The sequence below is a fragment of the Anas acuta genome, chromosome 22 (genome assembly GCF_963932015.1).
Source record: "Anas acuta chromosome 22, bAnaAcu1.1, whole genome shotgun sequence".
NCBI lineage: Eukaryota > Metazoa > Chordata > Aves > Anseriformes > Anatidae > Anas > Anas acuta.
This window is the reverse complement of record NC_089000.1, coordinates 3,951,147-3,977,280: the sequence shown is the minus strand read 5'-3', so window position 1 is coordinate 3,977,280 and position 26,134 is coordinate 3,951,147. Positions and strand designations below refer to the sequence as shown.

At 42.3% G+C, this 26,134-nt stretch overlaps 1 protein-coding gene across 2 annotated transcripts in view; it reads left to right on the top strand.

The window, feature by feature from the left end:
* Positions 1–26,134, top strand: part of PEX14 (peroxisomal biogenesis factor 14) — a 77,456-nt gene that overhangs the window by 9,246 nt on the left and 42,076 nt on the right. The gene's annotated exons all lie outside the window — the stretch shown is intronic.

The following is a 26,134-nucleotide window of genomic DNA, read 5'->3' as shown; positions in this document are numbered from 1 at the left end:
GCTATAATTTTTGCAGCCAAGAGCGGACACTCATTTCCCTAGCTGTCGGTCTTGGCCCATTAAAATTTGCCGTGTAGCTCCGTAGTGGGAAGTGTAACCTTGTGTTAGCAGAGTGTCAGCATCTCGCTCCGCTGCTGTTTACAGCCACGTTTGTCATCGTCAGTGCAGGATCAGCTTCTCCTTGAGTGCAGCTTATCAGTGAGCGGTGCCGCATCCCTTTCTGCTCTCCCCAGCTTTTGTATGTGCGGCCACCTCCGATAATCCTCAGAGCACTTGTGGCGTTGGAATAGGTTTGTCTTTTTGCTGCTACTCACAGCAAAGTCCTGGGATGTGTAAAAGATGTAACGATATGGGACAAAGCTCCTTTCTGCGAGGTTAAAACATTAGGAAATCCCCTATTCTTCTCCAATCTTTGTTTCTTTCATCTCATTTCTCTCTCTTCTCTTTAGAGTGATTACTTAGTCTTTTCTGCTTCTTTTTAGCTTGTTTTGACTCTCCCTAGCAAGGTCTTGTAGCTTGTTAGACCTACTGTGCTGCTTTTGAGGTGCTTTCAATAGCCTGAATATGTTTGCTGTTGGCCTTTGGTTTTTGCCCAATCTACTGCAGCCTAAATTACAGCTAGGAAGGCAGTGCATCTGAAAGCCCCTAACACAAGTCTGGGCTGTGAGAAAAACCTAAGGGAACGGAGCCCATAAGTGAGGTCTTCCCACATGCTGCTATTTTTTTTTTTTTTTTCTGCCACAATACATACTCCTTCCCCTGCTGCTGCTGGAAGAAGTACTAGTAAATATAAAAATACTGGTTGCAAATGTAAATCACTCTGTTGCTTTCTTACAGAGTTACAAAATCCCTGGATCATGTTGTAAAGAGCGGGGTATTCTCTTTTGTAGAATTATTTAACTTTTGTTTTTAGCATGTGCTGTTTCTTTCTGTTTCTTATTGCAGATGATAGCAGTCAGCACTGAAATGTGGACGTTTTATTCCCTTTTTTACAGGCAGGCAGAAGGTACAAGGTAACAAGAATTACTGCTGTCTCTACAGCAATTAGTGTAGAATTTGTTGGTATGTGCTGGAGCCCTCATGGCTCTTTCCAACCCTTTGTTAAGCAGATTTTCAAATTTTTAAGGCTCATGGTAATGGCCAAAATACTTTTAATAGCCTCTTTTGTGCAGACATCACAGGCTATATACTATAGCTTTTCGTTATCATGTCTAGGGAATGCATCTGTGTTGTTTCAGATTTTTAGAAAAGCTATTTTAGATGTTCTGGTTAACTGTTCAGCCAGGTTCACTTGGCAAGTTGGTGGCGTAAGTGTGAATAAAGCTGTGGAGCCCAGAGACCTGGGCTTTTGGCCTGGCAAGTGAGGTCATTGCTATTTTCTCTTCCCTTGCATGTCTTTGGAAGAGACTCTAAGCTTGCATCTGTATGCTTTTTTTAAGTGATTGCGGCATACTTCACTCAGCTGCTTCTTTAGTTCACCCTTCTTTTTGACTCCTTTTCTGGTGGTCAAGGAATAATGGGGAAAGATAAAAAGAAGAGCAGAAAGGGGACTTGACATTGCTATAGCCATAGCTTATATGTAGGCACAGCTTCATGATAGTTAATGTAGTCTCTTGCCCATGCTGAACACTTTTGGTATTTGTATCTGGTTTCCTGACCCACCAGCTGAGATCCCATATTGAAGCCGTGATGCTGTGGTTTGGTTACGGGCAAATTTAGTTCCTCTGCAGTTTCTGTGTTCCATTTCTCTGTTTCCTTGGAAGTAAACCAGTAAAAAATATGATGTGTGTTTGTGGTGGAGAAAACTTTTGACATTGAAACTGGACAGAGATGAACTTTCCTCATGTACTTACCTCTCCCAGCTGCCTGGATTTGGTGCATGACAGCAGAATGGTCAGTTCCTCTGTTTCATCGCCTCCTTTTAAGCTTTATTTGTTCTGCCAAGCTTCCTTTTCAGTAGACTGTGGTTAAAGAGAATTTCATTTCAAGTTCTGAGGAAGGAGCTTTGCAATTGAGATTTTAAGTCTGACTACTTTTAGCTCTGTCTGGTGTAAGTAGAAGTTGCAGGAGCCTAACACTACGAGATGATGAGTGGGAATGAGGAAAGGTTACAGAATTGTGCCATGAGGTATGAGAGAGCTCATTGGGGCTAATAAGGGGATTCAGAATCCATTTCTGATGAACAAATCATTGGGCACATTGCGAATTCATATTGCTCTCCTTCTTACAAAGCAATAGATACTATCTTTCTGCCAATCAAACCCCACAGAAAACAAGTCAAGAATTAATTCTTTTAAAAAAAGATGTTCTTCTGTCCAAACTTTGCTGAAATTAAAAGTATTTTCACTGCAAAACTTATACGTGGATTTCTGAAACACACTCCTCCAGTAGGGATACCATGTAGTCCTTATACTTTATTTTGAAGTTTACAGATCTTGGTCTAGGTTTGTAGAAAAAGTATTATTTTTTTCAGAAGGATTTTTGTTTTCAGAGATGATCTGAGGGACAGGAGTGTTCTGGAGGGACAATCCTTATCACACTTCTGCTTTCCATTTTCCCACCCTTTATTGTTTAACACAAGATTTATACCTGTTTACTGTACAAATTTTCTGTCTGCCATGGTGGGTTTGTTCAGAGTGGTGGCCTACACTGAATAATTCTCTAAAAGTAAATCTATCCAGAGGGGATTTCCAGACAGCCAGAGTCAGTAGGCAACTAACTTATAGCCCCCAGCGAAACATTAGTCAGGATAATTTACCACTGTCAGCAGGAGAGGGAGAGAGACTATCAGCTCTGTGACCTCCTGTGCAGGCAGTAACCCTAATGGTGTGATAATGCTTACGTTTGTTTGGGAGTTCCTGAAGGTGTTGCTGTGGATTTCCAGTGCTGGACAATAATTCCATCAGGCTGTGGAAGGCAATTGCTGCGCAGATTTCAGTTTTACAGGGCCAGGAGCAGGGAGCCAGAGGTGTGTGACTGCCCTACACAATATGCCTTGGTTTGCTGCAAAGCGAATTCTAATACTGACGAAGCACACCTTTGGTGTATGTGATGTTTTCATAGCTTGGAAGTTTTTGTTTTCTTCCCTTTTTTCCCCTTTTTTTGGTCTCACTACCGAGTATTCACTGACTTCTTTTGTTGTTCATGCAAAATGTACTTCTCTTTTGCTCTGTTGATTTAGAGAACTACATTATACGTGCAAAACACGCGGATGTAAATTTACCTACAGAGCATAGTTAAAGGAGCACTGCCACATTGAGTTAAATTGCCGGTCTGACGTCAGTGGGAAAGTTTCCTTGGAATTTCTTTAAATCCCAATTTTAAAAGAGGATGGAATATAATCGTTTGGGATATAATTGCTGCTGTAGCATTATATGCTAATGAATGAAAGCTAGAAACTTGCAGTAGTTACAGGCCAAAGCAGGTTAAGGCCCTATCAGCCTGTACAAAATGTAATAATGGCTTTGGATGTCCCTGAGAGCTTACAGGTTAAACAACAACTTAGAGCCAGTGGGTGAAAGTATCATAACATCTAGGTAGGTACACTCATTTTTGGTTACCAACAGCGTTGTACTATGTACTCATGCAGAAAAAATTTCTGAAAGCAATTCTCATTTTTCAGATAAACCACTATTACTGCTCAGAAGACTTTTAAGATGTTTTTGAAATAGTCATGATACTCTGGCAAAGCTGTTCCTTACAGGCAGAGTTGCTCATTACAAGACATGCAAGGAAATTAATGTACTGGGAGTTCAGTTGCAATCCCTTTAACGTTAGGTATGGTTTGGCTTCCGGAGATCCCAGCTCTCACTGAAGGCAGAACGGGAGCTCTGGTGATTTGTGACGTTGGAAAAAAAAAAAAAAACAAAAAAAGTTGGCACCCACTTAGAAAATATTTAACATTGCTTGCTATTTACCTTTGAGAAAAATGAATTTCATTTCTCTGTTTATGCTCACAGGATGTTTTGGAGGCATAAACACGCTACACCTACAAGGAACTTTTTATAGATCAGGGTCTGCTTTGCTGCCAGCTGGTTGCTCTGTGTTCGTTGGCAGCCCAGCTCTTTGCCTGCTCAGAAGGATTGGGAGCACTTTGTTGTGTGCACCCCAGCTGTTGGGAAGGGTGCCTTTTAATTTCAAACAGGTGGCGGCACACAGCAAGGAGGCGCCTGCAGTGTGTGTGCTTTGGTAATGATGGGTTACGGGATCAAGGTGAGATAATAGTATCACTTCAGCTCCGTGTGCGTGGAAAATATGCTATGTGCAAAACAACTTGTAGAGGGCAGCAATTGCCCACAGTTCTTTCCGCTTAGGGAGAGGAGGGACCAGCTTAAGAACTTCACAGGAGTGTCTGCCTTTTTAGCTTCTTGAAATAACTTTATGTAGGAGACTCGTTCTTTAGAGTGCCTCTTGACTCCATGTTATTAAATTCCTAACCTGGAGAGTGTTGCCAGAGATTCTTAATTCCTCTCCTCTAATACCACTGAGCAGTTGGACTCCTCTTGCCCTTATCCAGCTGCTGTCTGGGTTGTTGTTACTGCAATCAAAGAGTTAGTCTTGTCACTGCTAGCGACTTTCATGAGATTATAACTGCTTACATGTAATAACTTTCTTAATTTCTTGGCATTCTCTTACTTTTACCTGGGAGATCACACTGTAAGAAAAAATTGCAATAGCTACAGCGTCTTTGTAGTGCCTCAGAGCACAGCATACATTGCATCTTCATCACGTTAAAGTATGGAAGCTGAGGCACAAAAGGCAGAATGAATTATTCAGGAACTTGAAAGAACTTTCCCTAGCTTTGATGAGCAGGAATACATCCTTCAGATACTTCTGATGCCAACACCTTCAGAAGTGAGGTTTGTAAAACTAGAAAGTTGAGAGTCAGTGTAGTTCATAGATTGGGAGTTCCTAAGCAGCTCGTTAGAGAAGACTTTCCCTGTTGCTCAATTTTCTTGTGTTTCTCTGGAGGTCACTTCAATTGCAAATCCTTCCAAACGTCTTAATCATTTGGGGTTTTGTTTGTTTTGTGAGTGTGTGTGCATAGCTCTTTGCCCTGTCGTGATTGTACAGACCGTGTCTTCTGCCCAGTTGTGATCCCGTAACACACCATGGCTTTTGACAATGCACTTGACAAATGCATTTCTGGAAAAGTAGCAATGACAGTATGCATAGCTCTTTAGTAAGGGGATTTTACAGCTGGAAAGAAACACGAGGGATAACTTCATATCACCAGCCACGCTCACAGTGTGCCCTGCTTTTTTACATTGCGTTCTATCTCTTGGTCAGAGCAGGATTGTCCTCTGCTGTCAGCTGTTCCTTGGGATGCAGTTGTGCAGCTCAGCACGCCTTCCTGGGATGGAGCATCCCTGCCATGCAGCGAGAGTTTCCTGTGTCTCCCCTCCAGCTTGCTTCTCCTGTTTGTGTGCCACCCCAAGTGATTCCTTTCCTCCTTAAGCATCTGCACCCTTCAGATGTTTGCAGACAGTTATCACATCATTTCTCCTCTCCCCACCCCCATCCCGGTCTCTTAGCCAAGCTCTACATATTTAGCTCATTTAATCTTTCCTCATAAGTCAGGGCTGTAATTGACAGCTCTGACACGAAGAGTCGCATTGGTTACACACGCTGCCAACAGGATATAAATACTTTCTGTGCGGTGATTGAGAATTACAGTCAAGACTGAGATGAGTCCCCCCCTCCCCCTTGACGCTGTATTTTTGACAACCCCTTTCTCAACATCAGGTTGCCACGGGCTCAGAAAGATGAATTTGGGTCTCACTCCAGTGGTCAGTGCCCCAGGCACCAGTGTGTTTCAGAGTGCTTGTCTCAGGTCACTTGGGAATTCACTGTTAAAGCCACATGGGATTCTGCTCTGACCCGAAATTCTTACAGAGGTCTTCCCTGTGCTTCTGCTGGGCCTGTAGAGGTCTCAGCCTGCTGCTGGCCCTTCTTGCTATGCACACACATGCTGAGAGAGGTGTTGCAGCCACTGCCCTGCTGCATGTGTTTAAGCAGTGCTGTCGGGAGGCTCACAGCACTGGTGCTGGCAGGGATCTGTGCCTCAGATACTCTTGGCACTGATGTTCCTCACGGTCTCTGCCAAGAGGAAGCTCAGGATGCTATCGATCCGATTGGCACAGCTGTGAACGAGTTCAGGGTTCCTGCTCCTACATGTTGGGCCTGGGAAGAGGCTTTTAGCCCAGCCCAGGGAGGTGTTGCGTTGGGAGCAGAGGTAGCTCCGTACTGCGTGTCCAGGAGTGAGAACATACAGATCCGTTTCCAGCGAAACAGATCTGGAGGTTGCTTTAGATGACTTGTCTCCTCACGTTGGCTGCATTCGTTTCAAGAAGATAGGTGGAGCTGACAAAGGCTGGGGGACTGGGAAATGAATTGTCTGCCTTCTAATGTTGTGTTCTGTGAAGCTTCATATGATACAGCTTCCCCAGCGGGGCTAGTTCACAAACATTACATGTATTATTGCAAAGCATGCAACATAAAGAGAGCATTTATGAAAGGGAATATCAGAGGAAACATTATAGCAGGGACCTTTATAGCCTTTCCATTATTATGGTTTAAATCTTGACGTGGTCTTTATTTGCAATGACACTGGGACCAGTAAAGAAGTGTTTCTTCTCTTCCCCTCCCCTCCCCTTTCTCCCATCTCCTTTTCATTCTTTTCTTCCACATCCTGTTCTGAAGCTGTGGTGCAGAGATACAAATCGTTAAACATGCAAGTAGTCGGAGAGCCAGGTTTCAGTTTGTGTGGAATCAGCCCCTTTTGACTCAGAAGTTGGAAACCAGATGACTCACTGCGATGCATGTTTGTTGTTTTTAATAACTGTCATTTTGCAAAATATGGTCAAAGCTTCAAACCCTGACTTCTGGAGTAGGGGTGGTGTGTATTTATTTTTAATTTGGGAGGCTATAAGCTGGAATGTGTTTGTAGCTGCAGTCTTCCCTTAAAGTCTGAGATAAAATGAATTAGAGCATTGACAGCGTGAAAGGTTTTAAAGCTTTTTTTTTTTTCCCCTTTTACCTGAAAAAAAATATTCATTTTCTTGATCAATTACTTGAAAAAGCTCCAGGTGCCAAACATCTGGTGGGATTGTCGGCCCCTGGTTTATGTTTTTGTTTTTTAATATATACCCAAAGGGACAGGTTCCTCAAAAGGAAAGCAGACAGATGTTTTTCATTTGTGGAGTTTTAAAGAATAGATGCCATTCCTGCTTTATCATTTCAATTTCTAACAAAATTTTCGGCCATCTCCTTTCTTTTATAGGAAACCAGCAAGTGTAGTATTTTAGTGGCAGAATTCCCTATCAATAAAATCTGTTAGCAGTATGGAAAATGTGAAAATACGTACACATTTTACTTTCTAGTGATTTATCACTGCTTGTACAACAGTTTGTAAACTGTAAGCTTAATATTAAGTGCTTTATGGTCGTTTTTTGGGTGTTTTACTTTCTAATCTGCCCCAAGAAGTGTTGTTTTAATTTGCCAAAATTCTTCAGGTTTGTTCTGGAAGTCAGTTAACTCGCAGTGAAAATCTACAGCCACTCCATCACAGAAGAGTGGAGTTACATAAGTACAAAGTCTGTATACACGAGAACAGAATATGACCCTAGTTATAAAAACTGGGTGTTTTTATACAAATATAAAAACTGTATTCTGCCTTACGACAGAATTCATCGTGGTCATAGATTTTCCTCCAGTTCAGTTTGCAGGTTTGAATGCTTTGCAACTGTTTATTGCCATGATTTATATTATGATCTTTTGCAATTGCTATTGCAAAATGAAGTGCTGGGGTATCGTCCAAGGGAGGTACACTCCTAGCCCACCTCAGCCTGTTCCTTCTTGTTAGAGAGTTATAAAAACAAAACAAAAAAACAGGGACTGATTTAAAATGGAGGGTTCAAGTTTGGGTTCTGCTCGTAGGCTGAGGTGGGGCATCTCTCTGAGGGTGGAAGTGCTGGGCAAAGCCCCATTGCCACTGCTCCGAGAACATTTGGCTACTCCTGCCCAGCTGTTGTGTACCCGATCCTTTATTCTGATCGGGAAAGAAGAAGGTTTGGTCTTTATTTCTTAAAGGGAATGTAATGGTTGCCAAAGACAGCAGCGTGTTGGCTTTGGGACTTAAATCATCTCCCAGGACTCAGCGCCGTGCTGGGCTAGCAGCGCTGCAGGACTCCTCGCCAGCACAGCGTGGCAGGGACCCCCCTCGCCCCCCAGGACAGGAGAGGAGGGGAGAGCTCAGTCCAGTCCATTCGATGCTTGCCTTCCCTCTGAAGCTGCCAAGAAGGATGCCAATTTTTCCATTTAGCTGCCTGTTGTATAGACCTTAAAAGGGAAGGTTTTAATGCAGTTGGCTGCTATATAGACTGTTAAAGGGAAGTTATTTATTTTAACTGGCTGCCGTATGGATTATTACAAGGGCATTCTTTTCGCTGCAGCTGCTATATTGACTAGTGAATGTGCCGGGCTGTATTGCTGGTAGCTGTCATATTGACTGTTACAGAAAAGATCTGTATTTAAGCCATAGCACAGCACTGGGATCTCCCAGGCAGGATATTAATGCTAATTCATCTGCTCACCCCCTGCTGTGAGTGTTATTTGTTTAAATCTGTAGAATCCCACAGCGCGTTTATATCCTCGCTAGAGTGAGCTCCGCTCCCTGTAATTATTTAACATTATATGCTGATATAAATTGTAACAGTTAAAGAATGGTAATGAGTAGCAAAAAAACACAAACTTAACCTTAGAAATGGCAGAGTCAGCTCTTAAAACAACAGCCAGCAACTTTCGCTGTTCTCTCCCTTTTCCCAAGTCCATATGCACAATATTGTGCATACATTATGTGTGTGCGTGTGTGTTCATGCTCGCACTGGCAACTGTGCCAGGCAAGGCTGTAATTATGCAGAATGTACTGTGAAACTTCTGCACACACTCCTAATTACATACAGTGCCTACGTACGGCAAGTTTTATCTCTCGGCAGTTGAGCTTCTTGATGAGTTGGCCTGATAGGTGATGTGAGCTGGGGTATCAGGAGAGAGGAGCCGGAGCCCCTGGGTTCCTCTCCTAGGGAACGCGTGGCCGAAGGTTAGGCTGCAAAGCCATCGGGTGTCACTGTTGCTCTGCGTAGGCTCAGCTCGCAGTGGGTTTGTCTGGCAATAAAAGCTGGACTTTGGAAGTAGTATTTGGGGCTATAAACATCTGAGGCATTTACACATAATTTATATGTAAAGTGCATGTCCGTGCAACACCACTGACGTGTGGGTGGAGTGAGCGGAGGTAGCTCTGTTGTGCATTAGATGATTATTTTTTTAGTTTCTGTTGCCTATTATAGCATTCTTGTCCCAAACTGGCGTGCAAGATGGCCAACCACTGCCGGGTGGTGGTTGTGCTCTGCTTCAGGCGTGGCTGCTGCTCGTCAGCGAAGGTGACCCGATTCCTGCGTGTAATTTGGCTGTGGACATAAAGCTATGGGCAGATTGTTAATTGTAGGAAAAAATGTTTTTATGGTGTGCGCAGTTATGGTGTAGAAACAACAAAATTGTTTAGTGTGGATTTTTGAAGAGCTTTGGAGCTATTGGGCTTAAAAGGTACTGGAGAAATAGAGTCTTTTAACTGCGGTGCGTGTGTAAGAGCTCATTGACAAAACAGATTTGCAATAAAACAGTTCAGCAATACAGTATGAAAACTTTCACTGACTTAAAATGGAAAAAAAAATGTGAATAGGAAAGAAAATATATTTTCGCAAGAGTTCTTTGTACTCTGTGTCCCTTCTGATTTCAGGTAGGGAGTAAAAGCTGGCGTAAGAGGAGCTGAGCTTGTACTTGATTTGCAGAGTAGCGTGATGGTCGGTTGGGCTGCGTTGGCAGCATGGACCTGTGCCAGACTTCACCACAATTCATACTGTGTCAGTTTAATAAATGCACTACTTAAATTATGAAATTACAAAAGAAAAAAGAGAATGCACTTATTCAGACTCTTAATACATTAAAAATAAGGCATTAAAACACTGCCTTTTTTTTTTTTCCTTCCAGAATCAATAATGAACAGGAAGGGTTGTAGACATTAACAGTCATGGACATTCAAACTCTTATACATAAATTATCTTAGAAAAATGCACATAAGACTTGAATAATGTAAATACATTAATGCATTTAATAATTTAAACATTAAAGCGCATGCAGGAATTCGTGGCAGAAGCTGTTCTGAGATAAGGAACGGTCCTGGAAGTTGTGTGTCCCAGGATCGATGGCTGGTTTCTCCTTGAGAAAACTCTCAGGGGAAGTCAAGCTGTGCAACTAGAGCGACCGCCTGTCCTGTGAAATCCCAGGACGTTAGCTAGCTCTTTTGCTTTTCACTTCCCATTCTCTCCTCCTTGTGTGTGAGCCCACATGTGCAGAATATCCCGTGGTCCAGGGAAGGCCAGTGTACATTTTGTCATTTCTCTTTTGCACGTGTGCTGCTCTTTGATTATGAATTAGGTGTAGCAGCTTCAGTGAGCCTCTTGGCTGGAGGTAAAATCCCACCAAATGCTAAAGAAACTGCCTACAAGAATTCACAGGGCATGGTATTACACAGGGTAAGAACTGTGGACGGTATCGGGGCTCTGATCTACCAGTTCTCCTGAGAGACAGGAATATGGAGTCTGGAGTACAAAGAGCAAAATGGGGATCCTGTTCTTCCAGGGCTTTGCATGGACCTGTTATTCAGCCTCCATACCAGCTGCTGGTACAGCAGTGTCAGCGGGGGAGCGGGAAGCTTGGGGAAGTAGTAGAGCTCTCCAGGAATGCTCGTCGCTTTCTTGGAGCCCTGAAAATAATGAGGTTGGCTCCAGTGTAACAACAAGTAAGGGAATGCTGTTCTTGCCTCTCCTCTTGTCTGCAGGCTGAAGCAGTCAGCGCTGTCACAGCATCTAACTGGCCCACCGGGGTCCCCCTCATGCCAGGCATTTTCCTGAGGTTTTTGAGCTGTTTCATTTTTGCTGATGTAATTAGGTTTGAAAGGTGTTGCAGCAGCCCCTCGTGCCATATCCCCTTGGTTCATTGCCTTGCTTTCTCTGTCTCTTCTGCAGGGAAGAGGACAGGTGCTTTGGAGGTCATTTGCACCCCTCAGTCCCACTCACGGAGTGGTAGAAGTTCTCCTGCTTAGATAACTTCGGATAACCTAGATACTGAAATGATGGAACTAATAAAAAAGAGCTTAGTCTGATCCCAAAGGGGGAAGAGTTGGGTTGGTTAATTAAAGGAGCCTGGCACAGGGCACCTAGTAATTATAGGTGCAAGAAGTCTGAATTTGAAGAGGACTGTGCAGCTGGAGAAGGATAGGGAGGCACCCAGAACTCTGCAGGCTGTGGGCAAGAATGCAGCAAAACCAGATCTGGAAATCAGACTCTGGCAGAATTCCTTGGTGAATTCTTATTTATTCCATTTTTTAATGAGGACCTGAATCTCTCCTTATGCATTTCTGTTTTTGCATGCACATGCGTACGTACAATTCCAGTTACACCCTATGGCTGGGAGGGTGGTTTTATTAAAGACCAGAAGATTGAGAGACAGATGTTTTAAGAGACACAGGCCTTGCCCCTGTAAGTGGTTTGGAATAATTAATGCTGACTGCTGCATTGGTTGTATTATCGATGATGCTACCGGGTCTTTATCTCAAGCATCATCTCAGCACCCATGAGTCTGTATCACTGTAGGGCAGAGCTTTTGAAGGCAAAGGGGCTGAAGCCACCAGGACCTGCTGGGAAATTGCTTCTAAACTCTTATGTAGGTGTAGGGTGGGGAACTATGCTATGTCATCACCTGCTCCTCTTTATAGTTAAGTTCCTTAAAGCAGTGTTTCTCAAACTTAGGTTATGACCCCCAAAGGGATGCAAAAGGCTTCAAAGGAAGTCACAAAGTTACTCGCCAGTAAACAGCTTTCTACTATTAATTGCTATCAGGAGTTCTGTTTCTCCTGGTTTGAAGAGTTAGCATTTATTCCAGTAACTCTCGTTCTCCAGAAGGAACTTGCTGCCGTTTCAGCTGAGGAATGTGGGATGAGCCACCAGGACAGAGGAGTGCAGAAGGGAGTCAAGCGTGCAGAAGGTTTGAGAAGCAGTGCTTTAGCAAATTTCATTTTCGAGGGACAAGCTCTGCAAATGTTCCCTGAAATGGATCTATTAACTTTACCTGATGAAAGCTAAAGACTGGTGTTTCATCCCCAGTGGAGTTCTCAGCAGTCCCCGTTTGGGGAATGTAGGATTTGTCTGTGCAGGAAAGTGTCATTTGTTTTAGTGCCCAGGACTAAATAATGAGGCTAGGAGACCACAGCTCTTACCCTACCCTTCCAGCTGCCTTGCTGTGCACTACTAGGTGGGTCACACCAGAAATTGGAACGCTGATTCTAAGGGACCCAAGCTCAAAAGAAGAAAAGCACCATTTTCTTCAAATTATTGAACACAGTCCACAGAAGAAAATTGCTTTGAAAGTTTGACTTGTGTCCTGCCTGTATGTGCTCCTTGGCTGTTGTAAGAGTAACACAAACAAACGTTAACTTGAGGCACCTCCGTTTATGTTGCAATGGACTAGGGGAATGCTTCTGGTCATTTTTTTCCCCGGCTCAGGTGACTTTACAGCATCTGATCAGCTGCATAAAGCCAGAGCTGAATGCTCCCAATTTTCCCATCCCAAGCAGGCAGCACCCCTGTGTACCTGGAATAAATTTTGAGCCTCCCACACCTCAAAGGCGAAGCATCGCTGGTGGTAGGAAAGGGGTGTGTCTCTTGCATGTGGGAAGCTCCTGCAGGGGATTTTTCATAATCCAGGGCCTGTTGAGGAGAGGACTTGAGTGATGGGATGCTCTGGACGTGGCCTGCAGGGAAAACGGAGGAGTGGGTGGGGATCTCCCTAGGCTCTCATGGCTTAACGGCCACATTTAACTGGATTTCAGAGGCGTAAGCATTTTTAGTAAATACTGCTATATCACAGCCTGCTTTCTGCTTTTCTAGCTTTGTCTCCATGGGGGTATTCCATGCGTTATCCCATTTCACAGCCTGAACTTTTGCTCCTGCTTAGAGGATTACGTGGGGCAGAGCCGTAAGAAGAAAGGGAATCTTGCCGCTACCCCACCCCTTTATCGCTCCATGTATATCTAGCTGTCTGCTCTCACAGGGGCCAAGCCTTCTGCCTTCCAAAACCCTGCTCTGAAACTGCTGATTCAAGCAGGTAGCAACTTTAGGGCTCCTTGCAGAATAAATGCCTCTTGCTTGCTCTCCTGGCACTGGGATTTCCTCCCTGATTTATCGTGCTCGGGTCCGCTAATGTCCCTTGACTAAACTGGGCACAGTGCGATGGTGTGAAGGTCACTTTATATATGCCATATACATTTCCAGAGACGTGGTGGGAGGGTAGGACATCTGAAACAGCATATCCTGCTGGGAGAAGAAGGAAGAAAAGGATCGCCTGGCTCTTCTTTTCACAGCCTCTCGTGGTGGGATGAAGGTTTTGACAGCCTAATTCAGCATTTAGAGAAAGATAGAGCTGAGCAGAAAGCTTCTCCCCCACCCGCTCCTTACAGCCCAGCTGTGACAAACAGACAGATAATTAACAAATCAAGACCTTCTATTAGCCTTGTCCCCGACGCACTGAAGCAGCTCCTATGTTGCATGTGTCCTTTAGCAAATGTCTGTGCTTTATGGCTACGGAGCGAGGTAGTTAGATCACTTCAGAAAGGCGAAGGGTGCTCTAAGGTGTCTGTGCACAGATGTTCCCAGGAGTGGAAGAAGTTGGCTCTGAACAAAAATGGTGGGCAGGAGGTGGGAGGACTGTACTGTGGTTGTTAGGGTGCAGTGCGTTAGTGTGAAGCATCTTCTGGTAATACAGGACTGAAAGGGATGCATGGAATTAGTGAGTCCCTCCATTTTTTTTCAGAAGATGACATAAGCCGAAGCAGCAGTTGACAGAGCAGGGACTAACCATGACTATAAAAATTGCGTGCAAGGAAATGTGGTTTATGGGAGAAACAGATCTTAACATTACGTTGTGGGTAAGGTGTTGGTGCCCTTTCTTTTCTGTCGTCAAGCTGTTGAAATGCCATGGGCAAGCCCCAGGTAAGCCACCTCTTCTTTGCTGTAGCTCCACAGATTTGGAGCAGAATGAGGAAGAGTGTCAATGTCCTAGTTCAAGATGTTAAATACACACAGGCCATGGGTTCCAGAGCCTAACACATGTTAAAGGAGAGAGACAGGTCTAATTGCATCAAAGCCACTCTTAAGTTCATGTATGTGGAGCCCATCAAGCTGAAAGCATCCAGACAGCATCTGCTGTTATCAAATCACTCTTGAGTCGAGCTAATTAAAATAGAGCTTCATTTTTCTGAACCATTGTTTGGCAGGAATTCGAAACAGGTCTAACCCAATTTCTTTGTGTTTATGAGCCTTTATTATATCAAAAGTACTTTTCTGTAAATGTACAGGGCAGTGTTAAATGAATTGATCCGCACTGTATCACTGTAGATGCACTATGGACTTCCTAATGATTTCTCTTCTAGTTTTTTCCAGATATACCCCAGAAAGCTTGCTTTGTCCCTTATCGTGTCATCTTTTTTCTCTCTTTCCCTTTCTGTCTCACTCTCAAGAAAGTAAATGTCCTTGTATTTCTTTATTTCATATCCTCCTCCTCCACTCTATTGGGATTTTTTGTATTATTAAAACATTTACACATTTGCTGCCACATGCAAATGCAGAATAATAAAACAGGACTCTTTATACTCCAAACAGGAGCAGGAGGTCTCTCACCACTGATTCTTACCCAGTACTCATCCCAGTTGATCACAAGGGAAGGAGAGGAGGGGAATCTAAATGTTGCTGCGTTGAATCTGTTTGGTATAGTGTTTTTTTTCCCCCTTATTTTTTTATTTTAAACATTTTACATTTCAGCGTGCAAATTCCAGGTATCACATTCCTCTTTATAATTTGCTACACACCAAACACAGAAGTTAAAGAGACATAGAAATTGCTCCCTGAAGACAGGCTGTACTCCTAGGCATCTAAAAGGTAATTCATGAATATTTGCTGCAGAAAGAGAATACCACACACAGGGCCAGTCAGTTATGAACATGTGAGAATGAGTAGCAGCCCAGTGAAACAGCAAAGTCAGGAAATAACTACTTTTCAGGTACCTGGTACTTTACAATCCAAGCTGTTCATATGTTTAATTCTTTATTTTTGAGTAGTGGATTCATATTAAGGAAAAGGATCGCAAGGGTTAACATTAGGTAAAAATCTTGACAGTGATCTGTAATGAAATCTTCTCCCTAGAAAGGTAGTAAAGACTTGAGGACTTTTAAAAATAGATGGACAAAATACAGAAAACAAATAGGAGGCAGCAATCCTGCAATACCTGAAAGAAAGGAGCCCTTTTCATTTTTTTGTACTTTCTGTTTATTTTTAGGAACTTTGCTTCTTTTAACTAAATAAATTCACACTGGAATGGAATTTCAGTACATTATATTTTTCATTTAATGCAGCCTGTTCTGAATGTGTATATTCAACTCTTCTGTATGAAGTTTAAGAGCAGCATGCATGAATTAATGCCGGAAACAAGTGTGACATTTTTGCTGTAAGCAAACCAATGGGTAGAGTTCGATGAGATGCTTCCAGACTTATCAAGTGTTATCTCACGCTCTGTGGTTTTAGAGAGATGAAGAAAATTGTTACTCAGAAGTTTAGTCGTTTGTTCATTGACAGTGACTCTCTTCTGATTCTCTTTTAAAAAATAAGTGAATTTAATGCTGACAAAAAGCAGCAGAGTCATAGTATCCTGGAAGATAAAGCCTCAGATGGAGCATGGGCATTGTACTGCGTGCTTTTTCTGCAAATCTTGTAAAAGAGACTTAGTTGGAGGGTACTACGACTAGGGGCTTGACTAATCTCACCATTAGTTCAGTCCCTCTCTTGTCTTTTGAGACCACCGAGGTGGATAGGAGCTACTTGCCTTTTTGACAACTGTCTCATCACCGTGATCGGTTTTCCAGCAAAGGGCCGTGATGTAATGGTTTTGAGAGAAGAACTTCTGGTAGAGTGCAGCAATAGCGGTAAAGGTGAATCCAGACACTCTCAAATGGAAAAGTAATTCAAACGACATTTCTGCTCGTGTCATGGTGAGCACAGAATGAATGTGTGAGATCTAAGAATATCTTCGTAGGCTCCCCCAGCATTTCCTGCACATGCAATTGTTCCTGTGGTTGCTGCTGCAGAAAGAAGGTTGCCATTCTAGCGAGAAACGCTTGTGCTTTTTTTTGTTTTACAACAACAACAACAAAGTCAAGCATTTGGTCGAAGGATCCAAAAGCCCAGGAAATGCATCTCTAGGGCTCCTCGTCAATTTGGAACCTAATGAAATATAGAAAATACTCAATAAAAGCGCCTTTATTACTTTAAATGTTTAAATGTGGAGTTTTTAGCCATCAGGTTAATGTTTTTGTATCATTTTTTGATTTGATTGTGAGCACTTTTCCAGGTATCTCTGCCACTTGAGCACTAATTGGATTTCCACAGATAAACGGTGCTAGCTGCAGCCCTTACATCACTGCGTTTTTACTTCATCATTATTTTATTTGTTTTTACTGTAAAGGTTAATAAATCTTGGTATGTTTAGAGTATGAAACAAGGCAGGCAGGCTAAGAACTGCAACATGGAGGGGCGAAGTTTTATGTGCTGCTCTCTCAAATCCGAGGGGTGGAAGGAGAAACAGGGAGCCTTTTGTGGCATTTCTAATGGGCTGTTGGGTGCGTTAGTCAGCCAAGTAGCGATCCATAATCCTTAAGATAAAAAGCGTTGATCTCTCCACTAGTTCTCAGACAGAGCTGTAAGGCATTTGAATTGGGTTACCATTGATTTAAGGTGGGGAGAAGACTGAGTAGCATGGGTCTGCTTAAAAAAGGATATGTGGAAATTATTTAATTTTATTTACTATTTTAAAGAAAATTGGAAGCCTTTCAGTGCAAGTGCACCCAAGTTCCCTCTGGATTCGGAAGGAAGCTAATATGGAGCTCCCTAGTCTTTTAGGGAAGAGCCAGTTGAATGCAGGTTTTAGTCAAGATTTGGACCACAAATGAATTTCAGTAAGAATTTATCAGCATCCCAGACACTTGTTGTCTCACCTATTTGTTCAGGGAAGCATGGTGGGGTTTTTGTTTGTTTTGTTTTGTTTTTTACCATTCTCCTGATTTCCTGGGAAGGTGAGTGTCAATTCCTACCACCGGGAAGCTGCTGCACTGTAACCCTCAGTTTCCAGCCACAACCACAACACACAAGCTCTTTTTGGCCTGGCAGGATTAAAATGGGTGCATTTCAAACACTTCCTCCCATTTTGGACTTTGTGGAAATAGAAATTGATTGAACAGCCTGAGTTGGGCCAAAGCAGAAGTGAAGGCTGAATCTTCTTTCTTCTGTTACAAAGACAGGAGGCTGCTACGGGTGGGTGCAGCACTGAGCACAGCGTTTGCAGCACCGCCGAGTCGAGCTTTCAGCTCTGCCAGCTCTCAGAAGCAGCATTGCCTGTTCCTAGTTCCTATATTGGTGCTAATCCCTTGCTGTGGTGTGGACCCAGATTTCAGAGAGATTGCTGATGTTCTCTGCAGCATTTGTCAAGGAAAAAGGCTGCTTTCTTTTTTTCCTGAAGTGAGTAATTGTTTATTAATTTTTCAGCACATAAAGAGTATAATTATGATAGTCCCTGACATGTGCTGGCTGTGCCAAGGTTTAAGGAAAACAAAAAAACAGTAGAAGCAGAATTTTTAAGCTTCTCTGATTTTGTAAACCTTCCTGGTTTGGACCCAAATTTCTGTGTAGAAACTAGGCAGGAGCACCCTGGTTTGAGAATAATTGTCTCTAGAACCAATTCCCTTGGACATTTTAATTTAGCTTAGGATGGTGGGATCTTACTCAAGTGTTTCAAGAGATAGGAGCTGGTGATCAGTACAGTACCCACGATTTTTTGGTGTATGCAGTGTCCTGTGTAGGTTCAACAGCATTCTGAATTTTTCCTGACACCTATTTGTGTTATTTCTTTAAGCAGAGAATGTAACATATCCATGAAAAATGCCAAATTTTCCCCATGGGGAAGCGAGATGGACTCATTCTTTGTAGAATATTAATGCCGTGGGCAGCTACAGTGGAAATGTTCTCTGTGTTTGCCCTTATGTTGTGTTTCACTCCTTTTCTAGAGGAAGCATCCTGAATTGCCAGGGCAGCTCAGTTTTGAAACTGCTCATGCAAGTGCCTACAAATGAAGGAGAAATGTTGTGATGTGTGCTTCCTTCTGCTGAGAACTGGACAAAGACAAGGGACGCAGCTGCTTTCAAATCTATAAAATTATTACACTTGCAATCCCTATAGACTAGGCAGCTCTGGCCAATCAGATTTCTTGCCCCTTACTTATTTTTTCCCTTAATGGGGCAATTAACAGCAGGAACAAAGTGCACGGTCTGCTCAGTCTTTATTATTTGTGTTGTAATAAGTGTCTAGGAGGCCAGTTGCAGACCAGCACCAGGCACTCTGCAAATATAGAGTAAAACGACTATTCTTGTCCCAAAGAGCTCTAAGTAAAATATTAAATTTACATTAAGGTCTTCAAGTGTTCCAAGCCCTTCTTCTTTTGCTATTACTTCTCAACTGCTGTGGTTTGCATGATTTATTGTGCACCTGTCACAATTTCCAGCTTCTTTAATCTTTCCAACATGAAACCTTTTGTTTGCTAGATTTGCCAGAAACCAAGTAGTTTCCTCCTGTAGCTCCTTATGTATTCTGGCTTTAGGATCTTCCATATAATACCAGCACAGCCCCCTGACTTCTCTCCTAATAGTTTGGGGTTTTGTTGCAGGAGGGATGACGCTGTTTCTAACCTGCATTTCCTATGGAGCTATTAAATGGGGTGCTTGAAATAGCAGGTTCAAGGACTATTAGCTTGCTGATTTTTCATGTCCATTTGAGTTACTTTAGTCTGAAACATCTTTACTAGCATCTTCCACAGATGGGATCTACTTCCAGTTCTTTTGCATTAAATCTAAGCTGTCATATTCCTAGTACTTGCCAGTCTCTCAACTGTGGAATTAGAAGGATCCGTGTAAGTCTGAGCAACGATCCCATCCTGGTGCTTCTCTTTGATTGATGTCGCCTTCTGGAGACTACCATTGAATGGCCATTTGAAGTACTCAGGCACAATTGTTAGATGTGACACAGGCTTCCTATTCTTGAGTCATCTTCTAGCTCCCCAGCATGTGAATGAAGCTCCAGCAGTCCTTTTCCATGCTGCAGTAAAAGAATGAAGACGTAGTAAGTCTTCATTCTGGTTCATTGTTTTTTGACTTTGTGCATGTGTGAAGGTAATAGGGTAAAAGATTTCTTCCCATAGCGGTTGTGAGCTCTTCAGGAATGGCAACGGGGGGAGAGCAGTGGGAAAGGTAAGAGCTGGAGATGCTGCCCATCTGCTCCCTGAAGATTCGTGCTTTTTTAATTTTTTTTTTCAGTTGTGGAGCCACAGAATGATCTCACGGTTCTGCTGTAGTGAGCATCTTGGACACTGAGTCATTGCATTCCTTTGGAATGATTCAGCTCAACAACTTGACACTTGCATTAATTTTACAGCACAGAGCCTCAATGATCCCTAAGCTTCCTTCTATAAGAAGGGAGAAACGAGATGTGTAAATTGGGTATTGCCTGAAAAGTTTAAAAATCAGCTTCTCTTTAGTCAGTTTTAACCTTTCGTCATCTGTCTGGCACCTTTCTTGGGTCCCGTTGAATCAGTTTGTTGACCTGATCATGGCACGCTGGCTTGAGGCACACTTGGAAGCTGTATGCCTTACCTACTTGCACGAGGCACTGCCTCTCTAGTCCATATATTATCCGCAATGATCCCGTGCATTCAGCACTGAGGTTATTGCCATTTTTATGTAAACAGAACTTCAAATAATTTGCTGCCAGTTGGATTGCAGGCATTATCTTCCCTCCCCTCCATCCTGTTCATCTTGCTCTAATACCTTCTTTGGTGGTTCTGGTGGCTGGAGGAAGCTTGCAACTTAACTTTAGGCAGAAGTACAAAAAGGGGATTTTTAAAAAGTTTCCATCCCAAAGTAAGATTATATCTTTCCTTTTCAGTGAAAAAATTGAATGTTTGAACTCTAGATAAAAGGTTTGTGCTACTTATTGCTTAAAATGGATTATGGCTGCATTTTCAGCTGAAGACAAGGTTTGCTGTTCTGCTAATACTTCCTACAAGGTGTTTTTCTAGCATTTATCGCTTGCCTGTAACAGTTTGTGTGGCCTTAAGCCTGGTGTTACAATGTCTCATTCGGAGCTGTATTCCTTTTGGAATTAAAAGAATACAGAGCACATTGTGTGTAGAAATACAGTTATTGTACTCGTCTTTTAAAGCATGAGCAAAGGTTTCTTCTTCCCTTCAGTTTTACGCATGGAAGTGTTACCTGAATGAGCATTATTTCTGATAAAAAGAGAGGAATTTTATCAGGATGTCCACTATGTTTTAAATTGAATCAGAAGAAACTGAAGATGGCAGAGATATTTCACTTTGAAAGGTGACTACTACACAGACGAAGTTGCTACTTTTCATAAGGGCTTTCACTCCATATATCATTGTGTTTTAAGAGAGACTTGGGTCAATAATACCATGCTTTAGAATTCCCTAAATACATATTTACACAATAGACCTTAAAATATATTAGTCTATCATGTCAGCTCCTGTACACTTCTATCAGGGATGTTTTATGTCCTTAACATATGATACAATAAAACTTTATTTTATACAGCATTTTTCATACAAATTGTATCCTGGAATGCAGCGTGGGGTTAAATAAGACTTTCGCAAGGTTAAAATTAAAAAAGCTGGAGGGTGCAGGAAAATTAAGGGGTACGCATGGGAAATATTTAACCCAACAATGGGAATCTGGATGGAGAGGCCACAGTGCTGGGAGAGACCGTGAGGCTCATTCAAGCTGCAGCTCGGGATCCCTGGAAATGGTGAGGTTATGTGAGGAAAGACTGGTTCGGTGTGAATAAAGGAGGTGGAAAGGTCATGCCTCTCCGAACAGCTGGAGGAAACGCGAAGTGCCTCCTGGAACAAAGAATCTGAGAACGGGGACTACGTGGAGTCGCTCCTTCGGAGCGAGAATAGCAGAGGAAACAGGGGGAAAGTGTGCTGAAGGGAAAGAAAGCAGCTGAAAGCGTGCCCCAGGAGCTAACCTGCGGGGTGGGAGGGATGGCAGCGGGGTGGCAGCGTGCACGGGGGCTTTGCAGCGCCTGCCTCCACGCTCGCACGCGCAGGGGTCTCGGCTGCGCGGGGGCTGTCCCTGGAACCAAGTAGGCACAACAAGATGACACCAAGACAGCTCAGCTTGGGATTTTTTTTTTGCTGGCTTTTATCAAATTTTTTTTTTTTGGTCACCCTATTAATGTAAATTAAGTAAGGCTTTTTTGTATGTGATAATTATAGATAAATGTATTTAAAGTAGATCTGGATTTTGTAGTCCTCGGGAAAAAGAGGAAGAGTAATTTTTCCCCCCGTCCCTGTCATGTGTTCATTTTAATGAGCAATTTTAAAAAATTGAAAATAAAAGAGGAAAATGAATAGGTGTTGAACCAGCCTGTGATATGTAAATGCCAACTAGTAATTACCTAAAACCTCAATTTTCTTTCTGTTTCATCTTGCAAAACATTTCATTTCCACTGAGTGAAAACACTTAATTTGGGCTCCGCCGCTGAAGCCTGCCTCTCAGCACCGCCGCCCGCGCCCGCCTCGGCTAGGGGGAGTCCTGGCTCCGCGCTAGCACCCGCTGCCAGCCCAAGGTTATTCCTCCTGCCGCCCGCTACCTCCTCGCTGCTGGATGGAAATTCACCTGCCCCCAGCTCACGTTCGGGTTCGCTTTCGGGAACCTCGTCCTTTCAAGGCTTCGTGAAAATCGGGTGGCGAAGGCACGGCTGGAATTTGTTTTCCTGCCTTTTGTCTGCTTGCTGTTACACTCGTGCTTTCGAGTTGGGTTTCATTCATACAACTGTCAGAGTTCTGGGCACCTGGGATTTTTCCTTTTTAGTTTTTATTGCCCTTTTTTGGTTGCTCTTCTGTACTCTTATACTTCTGGGTTCTTAATTTCAGGTACAGTTTGAAGCTTGTTCCTTCCTTGCCTTTGTTCTTTTCTGGTTCTGACTCCTGTGAATCTTGCTTTAAATTGTAAAGCAGAGCAAAGAAAAAATGAATACATGAGGGCTTTTTTTTTTTTTTTTTTTTTGCATTTAAAAACTTTTCTCTGTACAACACTGAGATCTACCAAACTTCGTAGCTTTCAACAACAGAAATAAATCCCTGATTCTGTCCATTTTCACAAAGATTTCAATGAAACTGTAGGAGCTTTGAAGCTCCTATTTGCCTCCCCTGCCTGACCTGCTGTTTCTGGGAAGCGTCACTTGGATGTTTGGGGACCCGGGTCGGTGGGTTGGGAGGAGGTTTGGCCGGGAGGAGCACGCTGGCACTGGCGCTGCGAGGTGTCCCAGGACCCCGGCTCCAAGCGCTCTGCCTGCAATCGCGAGGCGCAGCGCCTCTTTAGTGAGATATATGGCTTCATAATTAGCCCCTTGCATTTTTTCACGAGTGCTAGCATCAGCGTTCTATGATGTGTTTCCCTGATTAACAGCTGCTTTGCAACTATTTCCGTGTGCCACCGCTAACCGTATTTGTCAAGTTAGTCCTGACAGAGCACTGCTTTCTTACCAAAACGCAGCGTTTCTCTTCGAAGGGCTTCTCGTGTTCGTTGCAGTGCCAGGCTTTTAAGTCAGCCCTTGTTAAAACGTAAGTTGGCTTTAGCCTGATGCTTGTTAACAGGATTCTGGGTATCTCCTTTGGAGTAGGAGTGCAGAAACCTTTCACAGACAATTTAATCTTCTGAGCCTTGCGAACATACAGCCGTACACTGAGGGGGTGTTGCTGTAGGCTAATATATTGATCAGTTCCATTTGCCCTATAGCTGTGGCCTTCTGCTCTGGCTGAAATAGGTTGAGTGTTTGTTGATACTGCCATATTATTATTTTTTAATACACTGGGAAAAAAATTAATTCCAACTTCTTTTACATACGTCATGTATATTGCCAGTGTTGATTGCTTCCGCACATGTAATGTAAACTGTCTGTGCATAGTTCATGGCCTGTGCCGCCTCTGCTTAATGAAAAGAAGTGTTGCATTTAAACAGATACAGATCCACTCAGAAAGACAAAATACCAGCCCTTGCAACGTATAATTCAGACCCAACCTTTACATCACAGGTCATCTCAAAGTCTCAGTCTATCAACAAATGCTGTTTAGTAATAACCTACAGAGGGTTCCCAGAATTAGGAAATCTATTAGAGCTCTTACTGGCTGCACTCCCAGTGGCATTTGCTTCTCTTCTCCATGTGGACCTCTTTTACCAAATCCTGTGGAGCTTTTAGTGATGAGGGTGGTGTTTTTGTTTGTTTGTTTGTTTTTGTTTTATTTATTATATTTTTTTGAGATGGTAGAAAGTGGGCATTTGGCACTGCAGTTTAAATTTGAAGGTTTATTTTTCTAATGCTAGTAACTGATAAAGTAGCTTAGACTGCTTTCCTGCAGTCTTGAGCATAACAAGAAATAAGGCTGGCTTCACCTTCCCCATTAACACAAAAGGGAGGGAAATTAGAAATGAGGGACCTTGGCTATAACGTCAAAGTGCCGTGCTTTGGCCCAGAATTTCACCAGCCTGCTGCACTCCCACAACATCTGCAATAAAGTTCTTGTCTCCATTTTATATCTTTGACATTGGAACAAAATATTTGGCCTGAATTTATGTAATTTGGCCAGACGCAAATATAATCCATGAATAGTAGCATTCATCTTCTAAAATCAAACTGGAGGACAGGACCTGCCGCGGGATCCCACCCACCACCACCCAGAAATACGCCCAGAAATATGTTCCCCTTCCATGTCACTGCAGGGGAAGAGCTGGTGGGATAGCAAGTTTATGGAATTAACTTGTTTTTAAACCCCAAATATGTTAGCTTTCATGAAGAGAAATATGTAACTGATCCGCTAGATAAAACGAGTTTGCTGGCCAGTGTGTGCTGGCAATCTAAGAATCGGAGCAGTGATACAATGCACATTATTTGGCAGTGTCCTAATACTAGAAAAATTTGGAGAAGTGTTACAAATGCAACAGAAATAGTACAGAACAATGTTACCAGCTGAGTCAGACTGCTATTTGCTGCATGATTTTTTTCGGCTATACATAGGATTGCAAAGTCTTCTTCTCATCTTCCCCCCTCCTTCTTCTTTTTCTGTTTTTTAAATTATGGACTGCAGCTGCCCTTGTTTGTGCAAAGAAAATGATCCATAGAAGGTAGGAACGTTCTTGGGTATGTTTGTTGAAAATATTGGCGTTTTGACATGGCCAAAATTGGTTCGTAAGTATACAAGATTGGCTCACGTATACAAGATGAATTACAGAAATGAAGAAGTTTCAGCTCAGCCTACAGGAGAAAACACAAACACAAAAATATGAAAAACGTGGGATTATTCGAAAGAGGAGTAAATGTTCTTTTTTTTTTTTTATGAAGTTTGTTATTGCCTGTAATTTTATTTTGTTTTAAGATTAAAAACTTTGTGAATAATGCAGGAAATGATGCAGGGAAGAGATAAAATAGAAGTTTATTTTGAAGTGAATTTTACTACTGAAATGTTTACATTTTTGCAAGGCAAAAATAAGTTTTAATAAAGAGTTAGAATCAATAAAACGTTAAAAGGGTTGTGATTAAAATAGCACAATGAAAAATACTGTTTATTTCTTACAGGCTTTTTTTATGCTTAAAAAGTGATAATTAAATATGAGAGCTTGCAGGATTTCAGGTCTGCAGGCCTTTTGTGTCTGTGTCTCTCGCTCACGAAATGTGGGAGGGAGTGTTGAGGAGTTCCTGAAGAAACAAACAAGTAATTATTGTTAGAGGGAAAGTGGTTTTGATATGTTCGCATATCTGGTGGTCTGCTCGTTTGGGCATCTTTCTTATTCAGCATATTACCTTAAAGTTATTAGTTTGTGTGCTTCATATTTCTGCATCTGGTGTAGCAATATCAGCACTGTTTAAATATGTGATTTGCCTGTCACCTGCGTTTCAGCCGGAGAGAGATCAAGTGCACATAAATGAGACCAAAATGTACTTTATGTGGGGTATTTTGCTGTAGTATTTTATGGTTTAAAATTACTGAATGTAAACTTAAGAAAAAAAAAAAAAAAAGAAGAAGAAGGAAAATAAGAAAAGGAAAAGAATGAAAAATACCCCCTTCATTTTATCCTCCCAACTTCGAAGTGTGCCGGGACTTTGTCAAATTCCCGTTAAAATAAATATGTCAATTTCATCTCTCTTCCAAATTCATTTATCATGCTTTTTTAAAAGGTGTTTTCTGCTTTACCTGATGTTTAAATTGGATTCGCTCGTTTATGCTGTTCTTTGCTGTATCCCCCATGTTTTTCTTAAATGAATTAGTAATGACAGCGTACTCCATCATACCCTCTCTACAGCCACTTTAAGGGAAGCCTGGTGATCTAAACCTTTTAACCTATTAAAGATGATTTTCCCCAATTGAATCAGACCCACCACAGGTGTAATAACTAATCATTTAAACTACACCTGCTATTATGTATTTTTAAGCCATTATGCGTGTTGGATAGATGATAATTCATGTTTATTGCATTGTCCAATGGATCCGTTTTGCCTACACTAGCCTGATTAATGTATTTAAAGAAATAAGAGATGCAATTTAAAAAAAAAAAAAAAAAAAAACATTGATGGAATGCACCGAGGAGTACATTGAAAGTGCCATTAAACCCATCAGAACTTTGCTCTCTGACCAGAAATGCATATTCGAAGGCTTTGATTCAAACACAAAATGAAACTTGGTGATTTCAATAGTGATGCTATTTTGTCTTTCTTTTTCTGCTGTGAAAAATTTTGAAAACCTTTTCGGAACTGAATTTCTGAAAGTGTTTTAAGTAAAACTCTTCAAGAGCTACCTAACATAGGCCTGCCACGTGCCGCCATTTTAGGAGAAGGCACGGGCCTCTGTT